Source organism: Mastomys coucha, unplaced genomic scaffold, assembly GCF_008632895.1.
Source record: "Mastomys coucha isolate ucsf_1 unplaced genomic scaffold, UCSF_Mcou_1 pScaffold21, whole genome shotgun sequence".
Taxonomy (NCBI): domain Eukaryota; kingdom Metazoa; phylum Chordata; class Mammalia; order Rodentia; family Muridae; genus Mastomys; species Mastomys coucha.
The window spans coordinates 117,565,402-117,577,756 of NW_022196904.1; positions in this window are offsets into that span (position 1 = coordinate 117,565,402).

Here is a 12,355-nt window from a genome sequence, read left to right on the forward strand (position 1 = left end):
AAAAAAGATTTATTTATTCATTATATGTAAGTACACTGTAGCTGTCTTCAGACACCTAGAAGAGGACATCAGATCTTATTATGTGTGGTTGTGAGCCACCATGTGGCTGCTGGGATTTGAACTCAGGACCTTCAGAAGAGCAGTTAGTGCTCTTAACCACTGAGCCATCTCTCCAGCCCCCCCAAAGAACTATTTTTAAACAGGTTTACTTCCCCTGTATCCTAATAACTTTTCTTTTCTACTACCTCTCATGGGTGGTGGGCTAGAAGGGAGGTTAAAGCATTTAAGAACTCTTATTAAAAGTAGGTTTTGAAAAATCAAAGCCAACTCCAATAGGCTCATATATTTGAGGCTTAGTCACCAGGGAGTGACACTGTTTAAAAGGATTAAAAGGAGAGGTCCCAGTTGAAAGAAGTATATCACTGAGGGAAGGTTTTGAGGTTTCAAAAGCCCATGCCAGCCCCAGAATCTTTCCCTCTGTTTGCAGATCAAGATGTACCTTTCAGATTATTTCTTCTGCAGCATGCCTGCCTACTGCCATGCTCTTTGCCATGATGATAGTGGACTAAGCCTCTGAAACTGTAAGAAAGCTCTCAACTAAATGCTTTCTTTTATAAGAGTTGCCTTGAGGGCTGGCGAGATGGCTCAGTGGTCAAGAGCACTGACTCCTCTTCCGAAGGTCCTGAGTTCAAATCCCAGCAACCACATGGTGGCTCACAGCCATCTGTCCAGTTACAGTGTACTCATATACATAAAATAAATAAATAAATAAAATCTTGCCAAGTGGTGGTGGCACACGCCTTTAATCCCAGCACTTGGGAGGCAGAGGCAGGAGATTTCTGAGTTCGAGGCCAGCCTGGTCTACAGAATGAATACCAGGACAGCCAGGGCTACACAAAAAAACCCTGTCTCAAAAAACCAAAAAAAAAAAAAAAAAAAAAAGAGTTGCCTTGGTCATGGTGTCCTTTACTGCAACCAAACAATAACTAGAACATCATGTCTTGGGCTGGTGAGATGGTAAGAGATAGGTAAGAGCACCTACTGCATCTTCCAAAGGTCCTGAGTTCAATTCCCATCAACCACGTGGTGGCTCACAACCACCCGCAATGAGATCTGACATCCTCTTCTGGTGCATCTGAAGACAGCTATGGTGTACTTATTTATAATAATAAATGAATTTTTGGGCTGAAGCCAGCAGGGTCTACCAGAGCGAGCAGAGGTCCTGAAAAGTCAATTCCCAACAACCAGATGAAGGTTCACAACTATCTGTACAGCTACAATGTATACTCGTATACATAAAAATAAATAAATAAATCTTTAAACATCATGTCTTTAGAGAAAAGTTGCAGGTGACTTCTCCATTGGTGTTACTCATTTTGACACATCCTCAAATCAACAGGCTAATACTACTTTTGAAAAGAATAGGATTTACTGGGCAGTGGTGGTGCACACCTTTTATCCCAGCACTTGGGAGGCAGAAGCAGGCGAATTTCTGAGTTTGAGGCCAGCCTGGTCTACAGAGTGAGTTCCAAAACAGCCAGGGCTACACAGAGAAACCCTGTTTTAAATAAATAAAGAAAGAAAAGAAAAGAAAAAAAGAAAAGAAAAAAAGAAAAGAAAAAAAGAAAAGAAAAAAGAAAAAGAAAAGAAGAGAAAAGAAAAGAATAGGATTCATATAGTTCCACTATTTGCTTAAGATCCCCTGTGCATTTCATAGTATTTCAAATGAAGTCTGAATTCCTCCGTTTGTTTTGTAGAATCCTGCTGGCTCAGAGAATATTCTCCTGGGCCTCACCATGATTCACATAGGCATTGCTTCAGGCCATAGATATATCCTACCCCAGGGCTGGAGTCTAGAAAGCTCTTTTGCTCTCTTCTCAAAGCTGGGCCCATCTCATCCATCATGCCCGGGCTCACAATACCTCCCACTGAAAGCAGATGCTGTGGTTTGGAACTGGTTTGAGTGTGTGAGTTAAAGGTGCCCAACCTGAGGCATGACACTCAGTGTGGTGATGTTAAGGAGGTGGATCCTGTAAGTGGTGGAGTCTAGTCTGATTTAATCAGGTTTGGAGGGCTCTGCCTTTTAAAGAGATTATTAACACAGGTCTTAGGAGGAGTTAGTTCCTGAAGACTGAGTTATTGTAAAAACAATAGGCCTGGATCCATCCTCAGTGTCTTGTTTTCAGTTTTAAAGTTTGGCTTACCTTCTTGCACATACTCTCACCGTGATGCTATCCACCATGAAATTCCTCACCAGAGGTAAGAAGCCGTCAGTGAAATGCTCTTGACCCTCTAGGACTCTGAGCTAGATGAAACTCCTTTTTCAACAAAATGTCCAGGCTCTTGAGACTGGTGGTCGTGACAGAAATACAGAAGACCCCCAGTTACCTTCTGCATCATCACTGTCTTCATTGTTTTTCATGATGTTAACCAACAGGTTTATCTGCTGGGGCTGGAGAGATAGACCAGCCATTAAAACATAAAACAACTTGTAGAGAACCTGAGTTTCATTTCCAGCATCCACATTGAGTGCCTCACAACTACCTATAACTCCAGCTCCAGGGGATCTGACTCCTCTGGCCTCCTCAGGACACACACATACACACACACACACACACACACACACACACACACACACACACACACACACGCTTATTTCTTTGTGTGGAAACCACTGACTGGATTCTAAACCCCAAGAAAGTAGGATCCCAGTCTCAACACCCCCCCACACCGTCCCCATTCTTACATTCCCTAGCATCTGAAGCCCAACAGAACCACCAGAGCTGCACATCTGACCCTGCCCAGCTCAGCACCCAGCCGTCCAGGCTGCAGTCAGAATGTAAACCGGCCTGGGAGCTGAGAGGGGTTGAAATGCAGAACTAGCGAGAGCTCACCTCCATAATTTGGGCTCCCTGTTGCTCCAGGTATTAACTATGGTTCCAGGCACTTCCATGTCAATTAAGATTTGGCACATTTCAAAATACCTCTGAACAGCAGGACACGGATTGAATTTGAGGTTCTGGGAAGCCAAATGGAAAATAGAATAGTAAAACCACTAGTCCTTTTACATTGTAGTTAAAAGCTTAAAGAAACAACTATTACACCTCCATTAATGCTCCATTCTGTTCCAAATTAATCTGGAATACGTGTAGTAACTTGGACTGATTTTAACCTGCTCTGTGAGGTGTCGGTTCTGGCTCTTGATCTGAGATCCTTCCTAGTTTGTCTTTCAGCTGGATTTGTGGATGTCAAAACTGTGTTTGAATTATTCAAATGATGGTCTACATGCATTTTTCAAAAATAAAATCTCCAAACAAATAAATAATTATGTATATTAAATATCCTCTTTGGTCATATAAATTATAATACACTCATTCAGTGAAATACTGCCCAGTCATTAAAAAAAGAATGGTGAATCAGTACACATCCATATAGAAGCATACTCAGATATTGAGGTAAATCCATCGTCTCTATGCATGTGTGCAGATGTATTTCCCACCCCCAACCCCCATCTCTTTCTGAGACAAGGTCTCACTTTGTAGACCTAGCTAGCCTAAAACTTACTACATAGGCCAGGCTGGCCTAAACCTCGGAGAACTCTGCCTGCCTCTGCAGATCACAAGTGCTGGGGTTAAAAGTGTGCCTCCAGCTGGGTGGTGGTGGCGCACGCCTTTAATCCCAGCACTTGGGAGGCAGAGGCAGGCAGAGTTCGAGGCCAGCCTGGTCTACAGAGTGAGTTCCAGGACAGCCAGGGCTACTCAGAGAAACCCTGTCTCAAAAAAACAAAAACAAAAAACAAAAGAAAAGTGTGCCACCATAGCAGTTTCATTTGTCGGTTTATATTGTTTGGTTTTGACACAGTGTTTCACATATCCTGTGCTGGCCTCAGACTCACAAAGTGACCTTGAGTTTCTGATCCTGTTACTTCCCACCTCCACCTCCCTATCGCTGAGATCACAAGCATGTACATCATATATTTTCTCATGAGCACATTTCTTCAGAGACTCCAAGACACTCTGGAGGCAGAATGTCTGCAACAGAAATTGACATAAACCTTCAGGTACTTGTTTTCCATCAGGTATAACACCGAGCACTTGTTCTGTGCACTTATTCGATCTCCACAGTAACTGTACAAGGAACATGTTACTATTATCTTGCATGTTCACGTTAGGAAACTGAGGCCAGAAGAGGCAAATTATAATAACTTCAGTGTCATACACTATTTAAAATATTTTTAAACTCTGTTTATTTTTATGTTTTATTTATTTGGGTGTGTGTGCATAATTGTGTGTGTGTGTGTGTGTGTGTGTGTGTACATAAGTGTGTGCATTGGCACAAATGTGGAAGTTAGAAGACAAGCTCAGCTATCCTTCCTTCCTGCCTCCTTGTTTGAGACAGGGTCTCTTTTGCTGTTCACCACTGACTGTGTATGCTGGTCTAGCTGCCCCATGGGCTTCCAGAATCTCTCCTGGTTCTGCCTCCCGTCTCCCCGTTGGACTGCTGGGATGATAGGTACGCACTTCTGTATCCAAATTGTATGTGTGTTCTGGGGTTCCAAAGCAGACACTGTCCACTGAACTATTTCTCCAGACCTGTTTTTAAACCTTATAAACATTCTAGCTCTGTGGAGTGACACATGCCTTTAATCCCAGCATTCTGGAGGCAGAGGTGGGAAGACTTCTGAGTTTGAGGTCAAACTGGCCTTAAGAGCAAGTTCTGGGACAGCCAGTGCTACACAGAGAAACTTTGTCTCAAAAAACAAAACAAACAAACAATAACATCAAAAACAAATACCTCCCCCAACAACAACTAAGCTTTTCCCTTTTCTGGGGTTTGAAAACTAAGAGGAACATGGAAATATTTAACTACTATAGTCAGATTATATGCCTCTCTCCCACTCAGCCTTCAGTGAGGGTACTCAAGACATTTCTAGATGCATAGGCAGAGCTCAGCAAAAGCAGGGCAGAGAAGACAAGGCCAGTGGGAGGCCCTTAGGAAAGTAATTGAGATTGTTTTCCTGATTATGGTCAAACAGTGACCTGACTCCATCTACCTTGGGGGCAGCACAGAAAGCCTTCCAGCTGTCACCACTGTGACCTTTACCCAGTAGCCCTGGGATAAAACTGTTATTAAACACTAATGTTGTTAGGCCTCCCATAAGCATACTTTTGACATCTCCAGCAGCCATCAATTTGACTTGTCCTGTTTTAATAATTTGGTATTTTATAAAATTAAGGTGTGTCCACAGACAACTGGTGAAATGTGAGTCAGGCTCTCTCCTGGTTCCCACACTGAGACCAGTCCCCAGGTGCAGCAGCTCCTTCAGTCCTTCTTTATCAAGCAGCCTGTTATAGTTGTCATTTTGCTGTACTGGGGATGGAACCCAGGGTCTTAGGTATGCAAAACAAGCAGCCCACCACTGGCCTACACCCCAGATCACTAAGCATTTCTCCCCCAAATTGTATGACATGGGAAAAAATGAAGGAGTACAGCAGGGCTCCTGATTCATGGGCCAGCATCCCTCAGTTACTGAGTTATTTCCACATTGACAGATTTTTTTTTTTTTTTTTTTTTTTTTAAAGACAAGGTCTCACTCTGCAGGTCTGACAGGCAGAAAACTCACTTTGTAAGCCAAGAGATCCACCTGCCCTTGCCTCCAGAATGCTGGAATTAAAAGTGTGTGCCAACACACTCAGCCAGTGGAACTTTCAACAAAGTTGTATCTGCTATTTGATCACCTGACAGCAACTGCCCAGTTGGTCTCGGGGAATTGTTCTGAAACTCATTCCTGTGGGCTACAGCTGAGTCCTTCCAGAATTAGTTGTGTCCCAAGGTCTTCCCCAGGCGCCTGGCTGTCTGGCCTCTGTGGGCTGGCTCTTCTGCCACCCACTGATGCCTAATTCTGAAACATAGCTGGTAATGGAATTTTGGAAAACAAACTTGCACCCTCTACAAATTTTGGGAGGGATCATGATACTCCATCTTTCAGGTCCTTGAAATCTATCATCTTGAAGAGAAGACACTAGGTGCTATAGTGCCAAGGAAGTATTAGTGAAGCCCAAAAGACCAGACAAGAGCTGATCTGATGCAAATCACACCAGGGCCTTTATTTATTTATTTACTTACTTATTTGTTGGGGGGGCGGTTCAAGACAGGGTTTCTCTGTATAGCCCTGGCTGTCCTAGAACTCACTCTGTAGACCAGGCTGGCCTCAAACTCAGAAATCCGCCTGCCTCTGCCTCCCAAGTGCTGGGATTAAAGGTGTGTGCCACCACTGCCTGGCCAGGGCCTTTATTTGAGTTAGCTCAGGCTCAACCCACCTCTGACACGCTGGACTGTTTTGGTTGAGAGAAGCCCGGGACATCTTTTGGGGATCAAACCATAAATTTAACTTCTGCTTCACTTTGCATCCGTTGTTGTTAGGCAGGGGATGGGCTTGTTGGGAATTAAACTGGAAACACTGTGCTTGTTGGGGGAGATTAACCTGAAAATGCAGGTCTCGTTGGGGCTAGCCTAGAAACTGGAGTTGGGGCCGGGTTTTGTTGGGGGGTAACTTGGAAACTAATCCTAGGTACTGGCCTGTTAGTTTACCTGAGTTCAAGTTCTCTAAAATGGAGTCTGAATTTAAAGGATTTGGTCCCTCAGTGCTTTAGTTACTTTTGTGCATCTGTGACCAAAATAACTAAAAGAACAACTTAAAAATAAGAGAGATTGATTGATTGACTGATTGATCAATTTACATTTATCAGAGGATTCAGTCTAGTATGTTGGGGACCACAAGGCAGAGAGAGCAGCTTTGTAACACAGTAGCTAGAAAGTTGAGAGGGACAGGAAAGAGCCAGAGACAAGATGCTCCCAGTGACCCTGCTTCCTTCAGCTAACAGTTCCACAGGTTGGGGACCTACTGTAGAAGACATGAGCCTTTGGAGGGAATCTCCTGTTAAGACAATAGCATATGGACCTTGTAGGGCTTTCTGGAAGGTATATTTATCTAGCACTGCTTCCATTCTTTGCCGCCCTCCTTCCTTCCTTTCTTTCCCCCCACCTTTGAGACAGAGACTCCTGTGTCCAAGGCTGACTTCCAATGCCCTACATGGCAGAGGATGATCTTGATCTTATGACCTCCTAGAGTGCTAGGAATGCAGTCATGTGCCACTATACCCAGTGGATGTGGTGTGGGGTACCCTGGAGCCTTGTGCATGCCAGGCAAGCACTCAATCAACTGAGCTACATCCCCATCCTCTGGCACTGTTTTCTTTGCCCTTGGATTCTGTACTGTGCTATATTGGCACACACATTTGCATATCCTCTTGTCTTTGCCTGCTCCTCCTTCTGCCTTAAATGACCTCACCTTTCTTCAGAAGCTCGCTGCTATTGAGGCTTGGAGATCCCAGTTGCAATGAAACAGCTCAATCAGAAGCTGAGAGGATGCTTCCATAGCTCCCAGGTTTAGTGTCATCTGTGTCATGGAAATGACCAGGTCATCGGACCCTGTCTCTTCTGAGGTGCCCGTGTCTGGCTGCCCTGTATCTGTTCAGCCCCTGGGTGTCTGGCACAGCACTCTGATCAGCAACGTCTGTGTCCTTAGCCTCAACATGGAGTCTTCCTCGTATGACAGCCATGTCCTGTGGACTTCTTAGGTAAAGCCCTTTGAGCTTGCTGTCAGGTTCTTTGCAAGAAGCTGCCATTGAACAGCTCCCAGGATGGGAAGATCGCGTCTACCAAGTACTGTCTAAGCTCCCCTAGTCTGATAGTCCAAGCTGACTTCAGGAGACAGTTGGGATGCTAATGTTCCTGGGCTGAATCCCGATGTGCCTGCTTTCCAGCTGAAGAAATGCTAAGCCTGTCTCGGGCCAGAAATACCTGATATTCAGTCATTCAGTTTGGAGTAAATTAGAAAAATGTGGTTCAGTTTGGGGGTGTGGGGGGTGTTGTGTACGTGTGGTGGTGGTGGTGGTGGTGTGTATGTGTGTGTGTGTGTGTGTGTGTGTGTGTGTGTGATGTGTTTGTGTGTATGTGTGTGTTGTGTGTATGTGGTGTGTTTGTGTGTATGTGTGGTGTGTAGTTTGTGTGTGTGGTGTGGTATGTGTGTGGTGTGTTTGTGTGTGTGGTGTGTTTGTGTGTATGTGGTGTGTGTGTGTGTGTATACTTATGGAGGCCAGAGATCAACACTGGGTATCTTCCTCAGTTGCTATCTTTCACTTCATTTTTTTGAGACACACTCTCTCATGAAATCTGGAGCTCATCTATTGGCTAGACTGGCTGGTCAGTGAGCTCCTGAAATCCACCTATCTCAGCCTCCCAGCACTGGGGTCACAGAGGTTACAGACAGAAGCCATGTCTCTCTTCTACATAAGCACTAGGATCCAAACTCAGGCACTTTACCAGTGGAGCCACTAGCCCCAACCCCAATCATATGTCCCTTAAATTTTTTTTTGTTCTTTTGGGTTTTTTTTTCCAAAACAAAATGAGGAGGGAGATCAACAATTTTAAGCAGGAGCCGTTGGTGAGTCTTTGCTGGCAGAAGACAGTATGCTGCTGCTGGCATTCTGAGGAATTTTGAGCAGCAGTTCTTATTGCAAGGATCAGGCAGGCATAGGGGCACACTTGTAGTCCCAACACTTGAGAGGTGAGGTTAAGTCAGGCAGTGGTGGTGCACACTTTTAATCCCAGCACTTGGGAGGCAGAGGCAGGTGGATTTCAGAGTTTGAGGCCAGTCTGGTCTACAGAGTGAGTTCCAGGACAGCCAGGGCTACACAGAGAAACCCTGTCTCAAAAGACAGATGGGGGAGTGGGGTAGGGTAAAAGGATTAGAAGTTCAAGACCAGTCTCAGCTGCATAAAGAGTTGTGGGGGGAGCCTGGACTAAAAAAAAAAAAAAAAGCTGCCAAACAAACCAACAAGAAGAACCAGCCCCAGACAGGCCTGAATGAGAGAGCAAATATGAGCCTGGGGGAGATGGGGTCGAGCAAGGATCTAAATGTATTCCCCTCTGAAGGCCATGTGGAAACACATGCATCAAGTCCTGTGTCCAAAAAGGAAAACTTTCGTATCTTCTGAGCCAGGTTTCTTAGCAAGCATTGTGTTAAAACTTCATTTCTTTCACTATCTGACCCCGCCTTTTGTTTGGTTTGGTTTTGAAACAGGGTCTCCAAGTATAGTCATGGCTATCTGGGAACTCACTATGTAGACCAGGCTAGCCTTAAACAGAGAAAGGCATGAACAACCACCACCCAGCTACTTTTTTTTTTTTTAATACAAAATCTCCTGTATCCCAGGCTGCCCTCAAACTCTGCTTTGTAGCTGAGGTTGCCTCCTGCCTTCATCTCTCAAGTGTGGGGATGCCACTATACCTGGTTTATGTACTACTGAGGATCCAAATCAGGGCTTTTTAATGCATGCTACACAAGTATGGGCAACCTCCCCAGCCCCTCAAACACTCTTAGCTACCACTCATACCCTATTCCATTTGCAATTGAAAATACAAGATTCAGAGCTAGAGAGATGGCTCAGTAATTGAGAGCCCTGGTTGATCTTCCAGGGGACCCAGGCTCGATTCCCAGCACCCACCTATAACTATAGGCTTAGGGGATCCAATGCCCTCTTTTAATCTCTGAGGACACTACATGCACATGGTGCACAGACATGCAGGCAGGCAGAACACCTATGCATATAAAATAAAAATAAAGGTTAAAAAAATTTTTAAGAAGAAAAGAAAAACCAAGATACAAGAGTAATTTGTCTGAAACAGCGGGCCTCTGAAGTGGAATCTTCTAGTTTCTTTGGAAAGTTAGTTATGTCAAATGATGTTTTGAGGGAGCATACAGGTGAAAGGATGTCTTGCTAAAGCAAACACAGGTGAAAGGATGTTTTGATATAGCAAACACATGAAAGGACTCATGATGACAGAGTATAAATATGACCCCGGAGATAGTGGGAGACAAGTACTGAGCATTGGTTTGGTTTGCTCCACCTCTCTATTCTTCCCTAACAACACGCATTGGTTCCCTAACAACAGCATGCATTGGTGCGTTTTACATGGATAGCATTGTTGAGCTCAACTTGAGAGAAGCTCGCCCTAGAACTGCTTGTGAAGTTCCTGCAGAAGCTTGCCACTTCCATGGCCTCACCTCAGGCCAGTTGGTGAGCCTGGCTGTTCCTTCAGGACTGAGCTACAGCTGCTGGTTTGTGCCTGGGGTCAGCCTGCTGAAAGGACTGATCGGTAGCTGCCAGTTTGTGTGTGCTGTCTCCTGCCTAGACTTAAGTACTGCCAAAGAAGATGGAGCTCATTGCCAAGCAGGTCCACTTTCCCCATATCCAAATAATTTTTCTCTTCCACTACCTCTGTTTCCCTTATTAAAATAGGTTGCAAAAAAATTCATACCTACAGGGCTCCTACATGCTTAGCAAACATTTTTACAACCCTAAACATTTTTAAAAGTAACTAGTTAATTTTATACATATGAGTATTTGTCTCTATGTATGTATGTACAGCTCATGTGAGCCTGGTGTGGAGGCAGAAAGGATGTTTGGATGTTCCTTTGGAACTTAGAGTTATTGATGGTTGCAAGCTGTCATGTGAGTGTTGGAAACTGAATTTGTGTCCTTTGCAAGAGCAGCAAATGCTCTAAACTTCTGAGCCATCATAACACTCCAGCCACCATAACACTTTTTAAGATCCCAGGATGCTGGCTGAACAATCAGGCTGCTGGGTAGGGTGGCCATTCTAATTGAGTGTATGGGGATTTACTGCCTCCCCAGCAGATGCTCCCCAGGCACGCATCCCTTCTGTTCCTAGTGCAGCTCATCCCCTCACATGACAACAAAAATAAGAGACTCATGCTAAAGGGTGACCAGCCACCTGCTTATCCTTTCTAAGCTTTCTGAGATTCTGTTTCAAGTTACAAATACAGAGAATCTACTAGGGAATGTATAAGGCTATTTTGATGTCATGTGATCATTGTGTGGAAGTATTTCTGGGTTGCCTGTAGCACTTCTCCATGGATGCTACAAACAGCAAGGGAAGGAAGAGTCTCTTTGTCAATCAAGACTGTCACCTCCTGGCGTCTGAAGCTAGAGCAGGGCACAGCCCTCTGCCCCTGAGCTTAGCCCTCTAAGTCATCCCCACTGCAGGAAGATATGGTTGTGTGCTCTGTAATTAGTTAATGAGCTGCCTAACTGGTATTTTTATATCCATCCAACCCCCATCCTTATTGTGTAATGATATTGTAGGTATTCTTGAAACATTGTATCCAAATAGAGTTTGCATCAGCAGAGGCTGGTTGTAGTCATCCTGCTATCCCTGCTGGTTCCCAGTTGTGCTATAAACTGCCTGGTGAGTCCTACCAGGGAGCAGCCAGACTATCTCCACACCCCAGGGGCTTCTCAGCCAGATGCCACTAAGATGGAAAGTGGTAAAAGTGGTTCTTGGTCTGGATCATGTTGACTGTGGTTTAGAACAAATTACTCTCAAGAGCACTGAGCGTCGTCGTTGGAGAACAAATTCTTCCTTATTTTTCTTTACAAGAAAGCACCGACTTGCCCTTGGTCTTGCCTCATTTAATCACCTTTTATGGAGACACTGGAGAGTTACAGTTAGAAATATAAGCAAGGGGTTCCCAAGTGTAGCTAGCTCAGGGGTAGAGCTAGTATGCTCGAAGTGCCTATGATGCACAAAGTTCTGGGTTCCATATCCGGTGCATCCTTTCAGCCCCCAACAAAAGGGCCCAGGTATATAACTTAATGGACATCTCGTGTCTCCATCAAGTGGAGATCCTCATCGTTCTTGGTTTCTTTTCTTGAGGTGATAAAGTATGCTAACAAAATCAACTTGAAAGAAGGAATGGCATCCCTTCAGTTCACAGCTCCAGGATGCTGTCTGTCACCGCTTGGAGGTCAAGACAATGGGAGCTTGAGGCAGCTGGTCATATTATGACAGCAGTTGGAAGGCAATGAGTTCATCTGCACTAGTGTTCATCCCACGTTCTCCATTCTAAGTATTCTATTTACTTATGTGTTATTTATGTGTGTATGTCTAGATGTGTTTATGTGTTTATATGTGTACATATGTTTGTGTATGTATATATGTGTATATTTGTGTTCATGTGTATGTGTATATGTGCACATTTGTGTACATGTGTATGTGTGTATGTGTGTATGTGTGTACATGTGCATGTGCTCATGTGTGTGCCTGAATGAACTTCATGCATATCATGTACATACAGATGCCCTCAGAGGACAGAAGAGAGTGTCGTATCTCTAGTAACTGGGTTATAACCAGTTGTGAGCTGTTCAGCGTGTGTGCTAGGAACCTAACTTGTGCTCTCTCAAAGGGGAGTAAGTACTCTTTTTTTTTT